The following is an 18,535-nucleotide window of genomic DNA, read 5'->3' on the forward strand; positions in this document are numbered from 1 at the left end:
TCTATAACTCAGGTGTGACTTGTTAATTAAATGCATGAGTTTACACTGCACCTTTCTTCAGTGTGTTATTGTTGTGCTTGGGTAGAGGAATGGCATGCTAGTACATCCTCAGATAAGTAATACTTGAGACAAGAAAGTCCTGGGGCGGTAATTCTTTAGTTACTTACCAGTGATCTTTGTTACTCTCAATTTATCATTCTTATACCAGTGCCTACACCCCTCCCTCCTTTCCAAATAGGATCCTTTCATCAACTGAAAAGAAACTTGGGACTGGCTACTTAAAGGTGCTCCCAGTGGAGGAAAGTTCTTAAAAGGTATCTGCAGAATTATCAAATGCAAAAATACCTAACGAGAAATGGACACATTTTATGGTCGAATTCGTTATGGAATTGTGTTCATTTTTTGTAGAAATAGATGGGGGGTGGGCAAAGGTATAGCTGAAGGTATGGGTAAGTGGTGGGTGGTGCAGATGGACCCCACGCTCCCGCTTTGTTAAAAAATAATTCAATCAAAACAAAAGTGTCATTTCTGAGTAGGTCATTTTTTTCGATCATTTCACTTTAATCCTTCTCAAAAAGGGAGATTTCTTCAGATTATGAGGCAGGAGGGTGCCTAACTACAAGGTGGACTCAAATTGGATAAGTGCAGGGAAAGGATATAAACAAGCAATTGAATCTTTAAACCAACACACCTTTACTGCAATTAGGTTTCTGGCCCCTGCTTGCTTGAAGATTATGCCAAATGGGAACATAGTTCAATTGAAAATATGCACCTGCTGTTCTGTAAACAGGTGCTGAGGGTACAGAGACATGCCTCCACTTGCTGAACAAATAAACTAGCACTGAGGAAACCTTGTTCTTTTCCTTCTTTACACAGTCCTTGAAGAAATATCATGGTCTCAGTTGTATGGTCCCAGTTGAGAGAAATGTGTTACATAAAAGTTCATTAATCATACTTTCATATTGGGACATCTCCACGAGTATGAGTCCTCCGCCCTTATCTGCGGTTTTAATGATGAGGTGAGCGTAGTGTTGTAATGCTATGAGAGATTGTCTCTCTTCTAGTGAGAGAATACAAGGCGTAAAAAGTATGTTGTTGAAAAAACCTGGGTCATTCTTGTATGAAATAGTTTTCAAAAGCCAATATTTCAGGGGGCATATCTAGGTAATTAGGTATACATGTTGATTTAAGAGGGAATCCCTGGATTGACTGTGGTGTATGGCCTTCTGATTTAAGAAAGAATGCCTTCAGTCTGATTTTACAAAGAAGTCTTATCTTAAACGAATGTGTGGGTAGAAAGGAGATTTATCACCCATTGTAAAGGGAGTCGAGGATAGGTTGAAAATAGGTTATTCATAGGCTTCAGTCCTGATGCAACATATTCCATGTGCACTCTGATTGGGCAACTGATCTTTTGTTGTGCATAGAGTTTGCAGCCTAGTTGCTGGCACTTTGCTAAAAAGGGTCAGATCTCTCTCTGGGTGCCAGTGGGTTTTGTGTCTTCCAGGTTGCTGCTGTTACTGTTACTCTTGGAAAATGTAACCCAACATTTGTTATCTTGGCCAACTGTGTTATTTATGACTGGAAAAAATTGAAGGTTGTCCTCATAGTCGTGGGACAAGTATGGGTATACTTTTCTTTACAAAAAATAAAGATTTTTTTTTAATGGTTTTTCTGATTGTTTGCAAAATGGGCATTACAGATTTCCTCAGCCCCTTTTCTGATGGATAATAGTTTGATGTTAGCTTCAGTTATGAGGGAACTATCTAAACATTATTTCTCAGTCACCTCGAGCTCATCTGAGATCTTAGCTGCTATCTGAATCCCAGTATTGAACAAAACAGGACCCCCGATGCTTGAGGCCTGAGCAAGAGAATTTTGTAGGTAAGCGCTTTTAAGGGGTGGAAAGACCACCGCTACAAGCATGCTCAATGTAGAATTCAGCACGCTTGATGCCGAGTGGCATAAACAAAATATATTTTGGTTGGGATTTCAAACTCACGCGAAAGGGTGTTTTGGTAAACACAAATGGGGAGCAAATCGGTTACCAGTCATTGTAACTGAAAAAGTAATTCCTAGTGACCGCTAGAGTAACAGAATATTCATTGATTGAGCTGACCTCGGTCAGTTTTTGCCTTTGAATTTTAGATTCTTCATTTGGACACATTCAGCGTGCTGAATTCTACATTGAGGTCCTGTTTTGGTTCTGGCAAATCCTTGTTCATAAAGAGTTACAGATTGCTAGTCCCTCTTTCCTTTTGTTCATTTACAAAATTCGGCGGCCATACTTTGGGTTGAGTTTTAGTACGTAAGTCCTTTTTTCCTTTTTGATGTTTAAAATGATCTGTTGCATTTGTGTTTAGTGTAACATTGATTTGAATTTAAACTTCCGTATTTATCTTGCACGGCTGATCTGTTACTTATTATTATGTCCAAATTTACAAAAATTAAAGTTAAAGGAGTAACTAATTTTTCACTATGTTTATTAGTATTTTTTTCCTCCCCCCCCCGCAATCTCTTTATATTATGTATACCTAAGACAGTTTCCTGTTGGGAATGGTGCATTGTGGTAACTTTAGTTTTCTTCATTGACCATTATTTTCTCACTATATTTTATTAGCATTCTTTTCACAATTTCAGAATGGTGCATTGTGGTACCTGTGGTTTGATGTAAATTTCGCCTCTCTCATCTGTTTAACTTTCATCTGATTAGCGGTTTCGCCCATATAGGATCTCCCCATGTGTATATCTAAAACATATGATTTAACACCGTCCAGTTCAGAGGCAGAGGAAGAACCCGAAAATGAGAATGACGTGGAAACAGTATTAGGAACTGCAAAACCAAAGGGACAAGGATTTCTAAATCAAATCAAAAGATACAAACAAGGAAACAGAAACATTCAGACGAAACAAGTCCGTTTTCAGATCAGCAAAGCACCAGACACCTCACAGAAACGAGTCGGAGAAGAGGTAAGAGAGGATCAGGAGGACCCAGTCTCAGTCACCTCGAGCTCATCTGAGATCTTAGCTGCTATCTGAATCCCAGTATTGAACAAATGTAGTATTAGGTCTGGGCTACATTTTGTAAAGTTCTGTTTGAAGTCCATTGTTATTTAAAAAGTGCACAAGAAAAATGTGGAATTTTAGTCCCAAGGGGATATTAGGTTGCAAATATTATTTTGAGAGATGCTTAAGTTTCAAAAGATTCTCACTCATGATTTTTGGTTGAGTTCAATAAATCGTTTTAAAAAATGTGTCCAAATGAAGAATCTAAAATTCAAAGGCAAAAACTGACCGAGGTCAGCTCAATCAATGAATAGCAATATGGAATAGAAATTGGAAAGGAAATCCCTTCAGTAGCACATGCGTCAAATAAACTAGCACCTAATATCAAAAATACATGTTTTATGAGAAAGAATATACACATTAACAAACAGACATAGCTGTTTGTATAGAGAGAAGAGAATATACAACATGAACAAACCAAACAAGATAAATTGGAGAGACAACATTCAAAAGCAACTTTGAAATCCTTACACTATTGTGAAAAAGGAGCATAAGTGAGCATATGTGACCCTCCTCTGAGACAACTTGTCAAAGGGTCAGAAATTCGTAATTTGGGAATATATATTTGTAATGGTCTACTGAGTGAGGAACTTCTTGAGTGGGGATCTCATAAGGTGTACTCTCGCGACCCGTATGTTAGTACTATTAAGGTTGGCAATGGTTTTCTTATTTTATTATTTTATTCTTGTGTCGCAAGGATGTAGGTCAACACGGAGACATAGAGTCCCTCAGCTCAGTTTGTAAAGTAAGCAGTAGTTTGTTTGTGCCTACACCTCTTTGCGCCAAATTTCTGATGTAAATGAATAAAAGTACGTAGTCAAGTTTCTTCAAGTATATTTTCTTAATTTATTTTATATATGTTCTGCCCATATGGATGACACGTGTTTCGGCGTTTCATTTGCGCCTTTTTCAAATCCGGGCTGAATGCAAGCGTAACATGTAATAAAACAAAACACAAAATATAACATATGAAATAGCATTTTAGCATATTTTGTAACACATTTAGTAGTTAGAATAGTGACTTAGGCTGTGTAGTATATCCTTTTAGCATTCTCAAATTGCATGAACACCTAAAAGTGCAGCACCTCTTAGTTACCTCAAATGGTTAAAAATAAATCCATTACAGTGACTATGTTAGTTTTTTAAAATTAAATTTGTGCAATCCGAAAAAGAAGTAAGTATGGGATGGCATGGACCTAACAATTTTTGGCTGTCAGAAAAGCATGTAAATTTGTTTTCTTACCCTTATTGAATGTAATGCGAATCTCCCTTTCCTTATTTCCGGGAATTAGTTTTTAGTTGAAGTGTATCACAGTAGTTCCAGGGTTAAATCCCACCTAGAACCAATTTGGTTGTTCTATTATGCTAACATTAGCCTTTTAACCTTCTATCGGATTGATTCTTTATGCATGATTCCCTGGCATATATTTAGACACATTTTAAACTCTAGTAAGCATGACTAGTAACATCTTTCTCATTGCATTTATGTAAAAAGTGCTATTCATATTTGCAATCCTCCAATCGCATTACATATCCTTGGTCTCATGCATTCTGTTACTCTAGCGGTCACTAGGAATTACTTTTTCAGTTACAATGACTGGTAACCGATTTGCTCCCCATTTGTGTTTACCAAAACACCCTTTCGCGTGAGTTTGAAATCCCAACCAAAATATATTTTGTTTATGCCACTCGGCATCAAGCGTGCTGAATTCTACATTGAGCATGCTTGTAGCGGTGGTCTTTCCACCCCTTAAAAGCGCTTACCTACAAAATTCTCTTGCTCAGGCCTCAAGCATCGGGGGTCCTGTTTTGGTTCTGGCAAATCCTTGTTCATAAAGAGTTACAGATTGCTAGTCCCTCTTTCCTTTTGTTCATTTACAAAATTCGGCGGCCATACTTTGGGTTGAGTTTTAGTACGTAAGTCCTTTTTTCCTTTTTGATGTTTAAAATGATCTGTTGCATTTGTGTTTAGTGTAACATTGATTTGAATTTAAACTTCCGTATTTATCTTGCACGGCTGATCTGTTACTTATTATTATGTCCAAATTTACAAAAATTAAAGTTAAAGGAGTAACTAATTTTTCACTATGTTTATTAGTATTTTTTTCCTCCCCCCCCCCGCAATCTCTTTATATTATGTATACCTAAGACAGTTTCCTGTTGGGAATGGTGCATTGTGGTAACTTTAGTTTTCTTCATTGACCATTATTTTCTCACTATATTTTATTAGCATTCTTTTCACAATTTCAGAATGGTGCATTGTGGTACCTGTGGTTTGATGTAAATTTCGCCTCTCTCATCTGTTTAACTTTCATCTGATTAGCGGTTTCGCCCATATAGGATCTCCCCATGTGTATATCTAAAACATATGATTTAACACCGTCCAGTTCAGAGGCAGAGGAAGAACCCGAAAATGAGAATGACGTGGAAACAGTATTAGGAACTGCAAAACCAAAGGGACAAGGATTTCTAAATCAAATCAAAAGATACAAACAAGGAAACAGAAACATTCAGACGAAACAAGTCCGTTTTCAGATCAGCAAAGCACCAGACACCTCACAGAAACGAGTCGGAGAAGAGGTAAGAGAGGATCAGGAGGACCCAGAAAATCCAGACGGCTTAGACGCCTATCGAAGATTAACACGGGCGGCGTCGAAAGAAGCTGCCAAAAAACAACAGAAATAAATAACTTGGTGATGAACATATCGAACCAAATACTAACTGAAGATGAAATCAATGTATTGAATAAAGGCCTATCATTCGCCCCGACAACTGAGTTTGAACCCATAGAAATACATGTGGATCTTTTCAAATTTGTTCGGAAATGAAAACTTAAAAAATTTTTTGCGACTCAACTTGAAAAAAGGAAAAAAACATCTGAAACCATAACTAGAAGTGATATAACCATAGAGGAACTAAGCGGTATTCACCTATTACGATCCCTACAAGAACCAGGAGACTATCCAATACATCAAACCATTCATGAGTTAGAAATACAGCCAACTCCTTTTTCCATGAAAGAATTGAAACCCAAATCCAGGTTCACACCCCAGCTATCACCAGATAACATGGTGGACGCATTTTACAGAGCCGTCACACAAGATTTATACTACTTAAGAAAAAGACCACAAATAAAAAACAAGACTAATCTCAAAAATCTTACAGCAAATGAAATTCTTGCCATAAGAAAATTACAATCAAATCATCAATTGGTTATCAAGGAAGCGGACAAAGGTGGCAACATTATAATAATGAATAGAGTGGATTACATAAAGATGGCTATGAACCACTTGGAAAATCTAGAATGTTATGAGAAATTAATAGGAAATCCAATACCGAAAATAACACAAGATTTGACAAGCCTTATTAATGCCTGGCACCAGCAAGGACTAATAACTGATGAAGAGCAGACACACCTACGGGTAAATAAACCTACAATTCCAACCATATACTTTCTTCCGAAAGTTCACAAGATATATGGCACTATCCCAGAAGGAAGGCCTATTGTAAGTAGCATAGGTTGAGCGACAGAACCTATAGCGGAATATATTGACAATATAATAAGACCTGAAGTACCTAAAATACAGGCATATCTGAAAAAAACAACAGATGCCATTAAAATTGTAGAAGAAATTCAGTGGCAAGATACATACTTATTAGCAACATGGGACGTCAAGGCTCTATATACATCTATTAAATACGAATTGGCCCTGGAGGCAATGGACTATACTTTCAAAAATAGATCTGCGTCATTTTTCAACTCTGCATGCATGCTTAAAGAAATGCTCATGACAACTTTAGAGAATAATGTTTTCATTTTCAATAATCAGTTTTTTTGACAAACACGTGGAGTCGCAATGGGCGTTAAATATGCCCCAGCCCTTGCCAACATTGTAATGGGAATGTTTGAAGACCTACACATATACCAAATACCTGAGTTCAAGAACAAAATAATCAAATGGCTAAGGTACATCGATGATGTACTAATTATTTGGAACGGTACACCGGAAGAACTGGAGTCTTTACTAAACCAAGCAAATAACAATGAATTTGGCCTAGAATTTATTGGGCAAAGCAGCAAAACGGAAATTAACTTTTTGGATCTAACCATCTTTGTATCCACAGGACAATTACACAAAAAAACATTCAGAAAAGAGACGGAAGTCAATTCAACATTGTATGCGACTAGCTGCCACCATAAACCGGTTATCTACAACATTCCGAAAGGAGAGTTCATTAGAGCACGACGTAATTGCACAGAATTATCAGATTTTGAGAGTGAATGTCAACTGTTATCAGACAGATTTAAGGCCAGAGGATACTCACAAAAATCAATTAAAACTGCAAAAATGAAAGCCAAAAACATGACCAGACCATCAACATTATCTCAAAGCAGCAAAAGTACACAACCAGATGATACTATTCATTTTATTACGGCATATTGTGCAAACAACAAAGAAATTAAAAAAGTCCTAAAAAAGAACTGGTATCTATTAAAACTAGACCCACATATCGAGAAACACATACAAGATTATCCAACAATAATTTATAGGAAAGCCAGAACTCTGAAAAACATGTTGAGTCCTTCTATGATGTCCGAAGAGGAGGAAGAAGAAACAAGATCACAAACATGGTGACGACAACCACAGTCAGGTTTCAGGAAATGTGGCTTCTGTTCGATGTGCCACTATGCACTACAAGAAACAGTTACTTTTACGAACCAAGAAGGTGTCAAAACAAAGATTAGGGAACAAATTAATTGTAGATCCAAACATGTGGTCTACGCAGTGATATGTGTCTGTAATCTGCTCTACATTGGGAGCACCATTCGGGAGTTAAGAACTAGAATTAGAGAACATATTTCAGCCATAGGAAGTCAAGACAAAAACCTCCCGTTATCTGTTCATTGGCAAAACCAACACCAAATGCAAAATAAAAAAGACATTAGATTTATTGGACTGAAAAGAATCAAAATGGGCAAACGAGGAGGAAATCAAGAACTTTGCTTAAGGCAAGAAGAAGCCAGATTAATCTGTCATTTTCAAACATTGGAACATGGATTAAATTCAGACAATGAAATGATTCACTTTTTGTGATGCTGGAGAAGTAGCAGAGAAATAGCAGAAACAAAAACCAAAAAAATGATAATATACAGGACTCTTGTTATGAATATTTCAAATGTTTTCATTAATTACAAAAATGTTTTTTTCCTGTTTTCTATTTTGTTCAATTATAATTTGTTGCATAGAAAAATATTATTGAATACTGCAATGTTAAAACATATGCTCCAGATATACACATGGGGAGATCCTATATATGGGCGAAACCGCTAATCAGATGAAAGTTAAACAGATGAGAGAGGCAAAATTAACATCAAACCACAGGTACCACAATGCACTATTCTGAAATTGCGAAAAGAATGTGCACTGTTAAATCATATGTTTTAGATATACACATGGGGAGATCCTATATGGGCGAAACCGCTAATCAGATGAAAGTTAAACAGATGAGAGAGGCGAAATTTACATCAAACCACAGGTACCACAATGCACCATTCTGAAATTGTGAAAAGAATGCTAATAAAATATAGTGAGAAAATAATGGTCAATGAAGAAAACTAAAGTTACCATAATGCACCATTCCCAACAGGAAACTGTCTTAGGTATACATAATATAAAGAGATTGCGGGGGGGGGAGGAAAAAAATACTAATAAACATAGTGAAAAATTAGTAACTCCTTTAACTTTAATTTTTGTAAATTTGGACATAATAATAAGTAACAGATCAGCCGCGCAAGATAAATACGGAAGTTTAAATTCAAATCAATGTTACACTAAACACAAATGCAACAGATCATTTTAAACATCAAAAAGGAAAAAAGGACTTACGTACTAAAACTGAGCCCAAAGTATGGCCGCCGAATTTTGTAAATGAACAAAAGGAAAGAGGGACTAGCAATCTGTAACTCTTTATGAACAAGGATTTGCCAGAAGCAAAACAGGACCCCAGATGCTTGAGGCATGAGCAAGAGAATTTTGTAGGTAAGCGCTTTTAAGGGGTGGAAAGACCACCGCTACAAGCATGCTCAATGTAGAATTCAGCACGCTTGATGACGAGTGGCATAAACAAAATATATTTTGGTTGGGATTTCAAACTCACGCGAAAGGGTGTTTTGGTAAACACAAATGGGGAGCAAATCGGTTACCAGTCATTGTAACTGAAAAAGTAATTCCTAGTGACCGCTAGAGTAACAGAATGCATGAGACCAAGGATATGTAATGCGATTGGAGGATTGCAAATATGAATAGCACTTTTTACATAAATGCAATGAGAAAGATGTTACTAGTCATGCTTACTAGAGTTTAAAATGTGTCTAAATATATGCCAGGGAATCATGCATAAAGAATCAATCCGATAGAAGGTTAAAAGGCTAATGTTAGCATAATAGAACAACCAAATTGGTTCTAGGTGGGATTTAACCCTGGAACTACCGTGATACACTTCAACTAAAAACTAATTCCCGGAAATAAGGAAAGGGAGATTCGCATTACATTCAATAAGGGTAAGAAAACAAATTGACATGCTTTTCTGACAGCCAAAAATTGTTAGGTCCATGCCATCCCATACTTACTTCTTTTTCGGATTGCACAAATTTAATTTTAAAAAACTAACATAGTCACTGTAATGGATTTATTTTTAACCATTTGAGGTAATTAAGAGGTGCTGCACTTTAAGATGTTCATGCAATTTGAGAATGCTAAAAGGATATACTACACAGCCTAAGTCACTATTCTAACTACTAAATGTGTTACAAAATATGCTAAAATGCTATTTCATATGTTATATTTTGTGTTTTGTTTTATTACATGTTACGCTTGCATTCAGCCCGGATTTGAAAAAGGCGCCAATGAAACGCTGAAACACGTGTCATCCATATGGGCAGAACATATATCAAATATATTAAGAAAATATACTTGAAGAAACTTGACTACGTACTTTTATTCATTTACATCAGAAATTTGGCGCAAAGAGGTGTAGGCACAAACAAACTACTGCTATATTTGTAATGGGTTGACTGAGCACTCTTAAGTTTCAGCTTATTTGACCATCTGTGTACAAGAAAAGCCTTCTTATGGATGCCAAAATGTTTTTCATGTTTGCACTCTTGTGTGGTGGGTAACCTATGTGAGTTGTTGGAAAAGGGCCAGGGGTAACACAGTGTCATGATTGCTTGGAGATGTCTGTATCTGTGTTCACCTGCAATACTGCTATTCAAGATTTACCAAACTTACTCCACCCATGATTCAAATTCAGCATTTGATTTTGTTCTACCGTAGACAATAAACCTTTCAGAAGCTGAAAAAGATCTCTTCATGCCAGAAAGAGAGATACATACCTCTAAGAGAAATAGAAGAGCCCCAGGAAAAAAATAAAAACATCTAAATCTGACACTGAATAAGGTAGAACCGAGGCAACACCAACGATACCCCTATGGGAATCATAAACCCATGCAAAAACAGTTCAAACAGCTACAGACTTTTAAATAGCAACTACAACCTGGTGAAATAATAAACAGTGAAGGGCCCTAAGCATGCACCTACTCATCAAATATCTTGTTATGACCAAAGTCTCGAAATTGCAAGAGGTTAAGACAAACACATGTCACATGACACTTGACCAGACGAGATCCGTGGGTTGCCTAGGGTCAGGTAGTATGTAAATGGCACATAACCATGCTGGCCTATCAGGAGTCAGCATAACCTGAAATGGCTCCTAAGCAGAACAGAAACTGGTAGGTGGCCATGCATGTAAGGTTGGCCAGTGTAGGCCACTTCTGAGGCTTGGAGAGGTACAGGGACTTTTGGGAATCAGTGGAGGTTCACAGATTTTGTTGTGGCCATCAAGTACTTGACACATATTGGTTGTACATCTCAACCGTTCACTCAACCGTGGGATATCCTGGATGATGTACAACTCAACAGGAAGATCAAAATGGCAAAATCTTCCTTGCTAAAGTTGATCACCCACTTTCACTTCTGTGCCAGTATTGTATTGTACTGTATTTTATTTGTCATGTATATAGCGCCCTTTCGCCATTTGTATGGCCTCAATGTGCTTTATGGTTGGAACGCCTCAGTGACTGCAGTCCGTGTGTGGGAGATTCTAAGAGTTAATTTAATGATTTGTGTGTATTTTGCCAGGTTAGGTATTAGGTGGGCTGGCTAGGCTCCAGTAAGCAGCCCGGAGGTGAGGCACGTGGGCGGGTGCTGTTGGTGGTTTTAGGATATAGCGCTAGTGCTGGAGATTCGATGTGTGCCCAGCTAGACCGAAATCTTTCATAGGATGTCGCTGTATACTAATGGCAAGGTGTTGAGGTACATCAGGGGTTTCTGTGTGCGTATTGACAGTAAAGAGTGCAAGAAGGTTTCAAGAGAAGGAAGGGAAGAGCCAGGTTTCGAGGGCCTTTCTGAATGCCAGGTAATTGTCAATGTTGCATATGTGGAGGGGCCGAGAGTTCCAGATGATCAGCGCTTGGATGGAGAAGGTGGATTCACACAGTGTGGTGGATTTGTAATGTGGTACAACTGGGAGAGATGGTGTGCCAGATCTGAGTATCCTTGAAGGGTGGAAGCGAATGACTGTCTTGGAAGAATTCCGGGCCGGTGCTGTGGATGGGCCGGTGCTGTGGATGGCCCGATGGGTGATGCACATGGCTTTAAAGGCAGTGGCAAATTCCAGAACACTGTGATTCTTGCCTATGACTTCACTTAGCCGTTCTTTCAAAAAAGCACACAGGTTCAGAATGGATGCTATCATAAAGATAATGAAAGCTCAAATATTTGCCATTGCATAATTATGCATTGTGAATGTGGCCCTTCTAGCACCTAAAGACTATGGGCAGGTCTTCCAGAACAGGACACATGCGGCAGGGCATCAATGTACAATGGTCTGTGATGTACACCTGCTCTTTACAGATATATTGGCAAGCTTTACTTCCCAGGGTAAACCCACAGCTTAATAATTCTGTGGAAGAGCTACCTGCCATGGATCATGGAGGCACTAAAGCAATGTCGGATGTAGCTACTATGTAAATGTGCATCAAGCCACATGTATAGCATGCATGTTAGAAAATGTTAAGAATATTCGTGATTACCTGAAACCACTCTGTGATTCTTGTATCTCCACATATCTTGGTGAGTCTAAATATCAAGGTTACAGGGCACAATGTGCACAACTAATTCACTGAAGGCAATCCCATATGCAAACACATTAAACATGGACTCATTTGTTAGTAATAATGCACATTCATTAGACAACACTATCAGTGCATGAAGACACAAGGAGGAAAACAAGTATACAAATGGTCTAGTGTACCCACAGCCTCAATTACTTAATGCCATGCCTTTAAACAGGCAGCTCGGGATAACCCTAACAACAGTGGCTGATGATGCCAACATGGCCAGTCTGCTATATCCAGCAACACAACACCACGAGGAACACAACAAATCATGCCTCTGGAGTGATGAACAAATGATTATTTTGTCCTCAATGACCTAGGGGATGGGTCTACAGCAGGTGTACACAGTGAATCTCAGAAATAAGCATTGTGCTTCATGGTAGCTCATATACATGCACACATGCGTAACCATGAGGTGGTGGATGATGAAACTGTTGTGTTGCAATTGGACAACATCAGCTGCATGCGAATGGAGTCATGCATCAGGAAGATGTAATAAACAATTTCTTGGGCTGGGAATATCTGTTTATGTTTTCATTCTGAAGAAAATCAAACCTAAAAACACCACTGCTGCAGTGCCAACAAGCAACAAAAACAGCTCCAAATTGTGGTTGACAGCAAAAGTTCTGATAATGGTCATAGGGGCGTGGGGCAAGATGAAAGATAAGCCAAAGAAAGGCAAATGGTGGTTGGAAGAGAAAATCCAGAGTTCCATAAATTGGCACAGCGGATCAAAGTTAATATCCCTCATAGGTTTTTCCTTCTTTATTGCATTGTGCATGTGTAAGCCTATGTTGAATGAATTGCAAACCGAGGCAAGATATTTAGTTTGATACTACATGAATTGATACCTATTGAGGTTGACGGGTTTTAGTTCCAGCTTTTGGGGGTAATTCATAGAATCCAGCGCACAAGTGGCGCACGTGGGTGGCGCACAGTGTGCGCGTGTGACAGTCTGCGTCAACCGCGTGCGCTAAAATCCATTTCCGCGTACATCGTATTCATGGATTTCAACATCCAAAACCAGCCGTGGCGCAGTGGCGCAGCGACCCTGCAGCAGCGCCAGTTACGCCCCCAACCCCTCCCTGTGCGCCATGCACAGCGCACAAATCCCGTACATGGCGCACAGGCCATTGGACCAGCATACAGCCCCCCAACCACGAAACCGCCTGTAAAACTCCCGCGCACCCCTCCAAATACATGTACACCCCGGCGCGGGGAATTACACACGCGATTGGCCCTGTGCGAGCGGGGTACGTGTATCACTGGGGTTTGCAGGGAGTTTCACACGCGATTGGCCCTGTGCGAGCGTGCTACATGTATTTCGGGGATGCGCGGGAAGTTTCACATGTGATTGGCCCTGTGCGAGCGGGGTATGTGTATTTTGGGGGTGTGTGGGAAGTTTCACACGCGTTTGGCCCTGTGCGAGTGGGGTACGTGTATTACTGGGGTGCGTGGGAAGTTGCACACACGATTGGCACTGTGCGAGTGGGGTACGTGTATTACTGGGGTTCGCGGGAAGTTTCACACACGATTGGCCCTGTGCGAGCGGGGTACGTGTATTACTGGGGTTCGTGGGAAGTTTCACATGTCATTGGCCCTGTGCGAGCGGGGTACGTGTATTTCGGGGGTGCGTGTGAAGTTTCACAAGTGATTTTGCTGTCAGAGCGGGGTACGTGTATTTCGGGGGTGCACGTGAAGTTTCACACGCGATTTCACTGTCAGAGCGGGGTACGTGTATCCAGTGGGGTGCGCGGGGAGTCCCACACGTGAATTGGCAGTGTGGGTCCTCCCAGGTGTCTCCTCTACCCACTCCACGGCCCCTGCAAGCAGCCCACACCACAGGGGACTACCCAGCAGCCCTGGTGATGTCCTGTAGGCATCCCATCCACCATGGGCATGCCCCCCAGCCAAGCCACATGTCACCTTGTAATATGATCACCAACTCATGTCCCCCAGGACCCCCACCCCCCCCAGCAGTGACGGGCAACTGCCAGCAGGCCCCCACTCATGTCCCACTCATGTCCCCCTGCACCCCCACCCCCCAGCAGTGAGGGGCACCTGCCAGCAGGCCCCCACTCATGTCCCCCTGCACCCCTACCCCCAGCAGTGATGGGCACCTGCCAGCAGGCCCCCACTCATGTCCCACAGCACCCCCACCCCCCAGTAGTGAGGGGCACTTGCCAGAAGGCCCCCACTCATGTCCCCCTGCACCCCCACCCCCAGCATTGAGGGGCACCTGCCAGCAGGCCCCCACTCATGTCCCCCTGCACCCCCACCACCAGCATTGAGGGGCACCTGCCAGCAGGCCCCCACTCATGTCCCCCTAGACCCCCACCCCCCCAGCAGTGAGGGGTACCTGCCAGCATGCCCCCACTCATGTCCCCCTGCACCCCCACTCCCCAGCATTGAGGGGCACCTGCCAGCAGGCCCCCACTCATGTCCCACTCATGTCCCCCAGCACCCCCACCCCCCAGCAGTGAGGGGCACCTGCCAGCAGGCCCCCACTCATGTCCCACTCATGTCCCCCTGCACCCCCCACCCCCCAGCAGTGAGGGGCGCCTGTCAGCAGGCCCCATTCATGTCCCCCTGCACCCCCACACCCCAGCAGTGAGGGGCACCTGCCAGCAGGCCCCCACACATGTCCCCCTGCACCCCCACCCCCCAGCAGTGAGGGGCACCTGCCAGCAGGCCCGCACTCATGTCCCCCTGCACCCCCAACCCCCAGCATTGAGGGGCACCTGCCAGCAGGCCCCAACCCATGTCCCCCTGCACCCCCATCCCCCAGCAGTGAGGGGCACCTGCCAGCAGGCCCCCACTCATGTCCCACTCATGTCCCCTTACACCCCCACCCCCCAGCAGTTAGGGGCACCTGCCAGCAGGCCCCCACTCATGTCCTCCTGCACCCCCACCCCCAGCAGTGAGGGGCACCTGCCAGCAGGCCCCCACTCATGTCCCCCAGCACCCCCACCTCCCAGCAGTGAGGGGCACCTGCCAGCAGGCCCCCACTTATGTCCCCACCAACACGTCAACATGACCCACAATCATGGCCCTCATGGCTACCCAAATCCCACGGCATGCCACCCCTGCCCAAATAACCAACCAAGCATAACATACACCCCACATTGAAATGCCCATTACATGAAACAACCCAAATGGCATGTATGTACATCAACACATGTCCGTCACACACACACAATGGGTGCCGGTGAATGTGAAAACCCACATCGTGACATGCATGAAACCAATGAGAGAATACCACACATTGAAGTATGGGAAAAAATGTATTGAACAAAAAATGCGGTGAAAGAAATTCAAAGACCAAACAATGGACATAAGGAAAACAATGGAGAATGTCTCATAATGATAACAAAAGGAAATCAGAACCCAAAATATATGAAATCAAAAATGTCTCAAAAGTCTCCTTCCAACAAAGCAAATCCAAACAGAAATGAAAAAGTAAAATCCATTGCTCCATGGAAAAATCAAAAAAGAAAATGCTGACAAATCCACACTCCAACTATTTACAAGGATGAAATCCTGGGTCCATGAGCCCAACTGTCCAAATGAAACCTACAAAAATACACTAACTAATGAAGAAATATATACAAAAATGCGGGGTATTATCCAAGCGCCCCAAAAAAAAATTAAAACAAAAATGAAACCTAACACTAACTAACTAACTATTTACAATGGCAGCGGGCTAGTCCGACGGCTCACTTTTTGATGTCCCGGGCCAGGGCATCATCGAACTCCCCCTCAATGTCCTGGAGGCGGTCCTCCTCCATGGCCCCGAGGGTTCGCAGGGACGATGACATGTTGACCTCCAACACCTTTCGAATTGCCTCGAGGCACTCGGCCCGCCTCAGTGCCCTCCGCATGGAGTTCTCCGCCCTGACCATTGTGAGCCGTGCCTCTTCCGCCCGCTGCCGCTCCGCATCTATGGCGTGGCCCAACCGCTGCCACACGGAAGACACTTGCAATCCTGGGTCCTCCTGCCCTCTGGCCGGTGCCTGCCCCTCCGATGTTGAAGGCCCCGAGCCATCATTGCTCCCATCATGTTGCTGCTGCTGCTGTGCCTGCACCCTGGCTCTTGCTGCCTGCACGTCCTCCTCCGGCTGGGGTGCAGTTGTCATGGTGGCCACCCCTGCTGGACGTCCGACTCCCAACTGTGGCAGGGATGTGTCCTCCACCAGCCTGGCCGCTGGGTCAGAGGCAGCTCCACAGGGTACCCAGGTGATACATGGGTGGGAAGATGGCATGGAGGACGACTGGTGTTTAGGGGGTTCAGGTGAGGAGGGGGTCGCAAGAAGGTCCAGCACACGGAGGAATCCAGCACTGGTGACCCGTCCCAGTAGGTCAACGTGGTCAAAGAGGCATCCGAGATGACGTGCAGTGTCTTCACGAAAACAACGCAGGTCACCTCGCATGCCCCGTTGGTGCAATGCTATCCCAGCCAGGACAGGCTCAACCCGGTCCCGGATAGCCACGTCCGCAGGGAGAGGAAGGCCAGTTGTTGTGTGCCCATCCCCTCCCTGAAAACGGGTCTGGACGTAGGCATCCCTGCTGTTGCCGGATGATGCAGTCACAGGATCAGGGACAGGATTACACACAGGCACCTCCGCAGCAGCCTGTGCTGCCTGCTGTCCCTGCCCCTGCACTGCACCACTGGCACCAGTGGAATCCCCATCTCCAGACCCCGTGTGTGTCCCTTCCACGGCCTCCTCCTCCTCCAAACCCCCCACCAACCTGGATGACTCCATGTCATCTTCCACCGTCGGACCCTGTGGGGTCTCAGCTGCCCCTTCTGCTGCCGAGGAGTCCATCTCCAACCTTGGCCTCTTGGACCTACCCTCAGCAGCTGCGGCCTGGGACGCGGCACCAGACTCCTCACTCCCCGAAGAGATGACAATCTGTGAGGGGAGCCAGGCCTTGCGTCTCCAGCTGGTGGTGCGATCCCTGCCGCTTTGCTCCACAGCACCCTCTCCGCCCTCTTCATCAGTTGACGCTGCAGACAGGGAGAGATAGAACACAATCATCAGGGCACTGTACAATGGACTGATACACACATGACAGTTGTACATTAGTGGCCGTGTCAAACTTCAGACATGGCATCACACTTCCTAACACACATGTCATTTCTGCTCACACACATGAGCAATTCCACAGCAATATTGCACCAGGCAGCACCATCCATACACATACAACAGCATCAGTATCCGAAGGTGAGCCTGACTTCACATGAAACACGGGGAGTACACAACACATGCACACACACCAACACACTTACATGCATGTGTACATGTCCACCAACTGTCAGAGTGATGAGATTGCCATCCATGTCACATCTGGCATTCAGCCTTCAACATGTCAGTGCCACATGCATCCATGTTGCATCACAGTTGCACACTTGTCAAATACACACACATGCATATGTACACAGTGCAGATACATGCAGCTGGAACCAACATCCATGTGTGACACCACAACCATGCCAACGTACATACACAGTAATTCAAACATGTGTGCTCCCCCATCTGCATTTGGCCTGCATGCTTACCCACACATACACCATCCATGTGTCTCACACATGAGAGGACTCACATGTGTCAGCCTCACGCCCCTGTACATACACATCCATACATGGCCCGACAAAAACACATGTGCAACCTGCACTCTACTGGCACACCACGACACGCACAGCGTCCAATCAGTATGCATGTACACTTACCGCTCAATTCCAGACGGGTCTGCCTCTCAAGGACCTGGACGTGAAGCGCTGGGCTTATGCGTTCCAGGACCCTCATTTGGTGGTTGGACAGGTGGCCCCGGCGCCCCTTGGCATCCGCAGCCTTCAAGAGGCGCCGAGCCTTGTCGAGGGGCCTGGACCTGAAGTCCTCCCAGCGCTTCTTGACATGTTTGATGTTTCGGACTGCCACCCCCTCCTCATTGATGGCAGTCACAATGTCCATCCAGATCCTGGTCCGTCCTTCATAGTCGGCGCGCAAATTTCCAAAGAGGGCATCACACTGCCCCAGGACTTGCTCCACCAGGACAGCAACTTCCCTGGCACTGAAGCTGGTGGCCCTCTGCCTCTCTGGCTGGGGGTTGCCAGTGGTGCCAGATGGTGTTGTGCCCGACATGGCAACCCCAGAGGCAGGTGTGGGTGGGCAACTGGGTCCTGGGGCTGGGCTGTAGAGTGATGGTATCCCAGTCGGGAGTCTTCAGTTC

The sequence above is a fragment of the Ambystoma mexicanum genome, chromosome 7q (assembly GCF_040938575.1).
Source record: "Ambystoma mexicanum isolate Mex_15411 chromosome 7q, UKY_AmexF1_1, whole genome shotgun sequence".
Lineage (NCBI taxonomy): Eukaryota > Metazoa > Chordata > Amphibia > Caudata > Ambystomatidae > Ambystoma > Ambystoma mexicanum.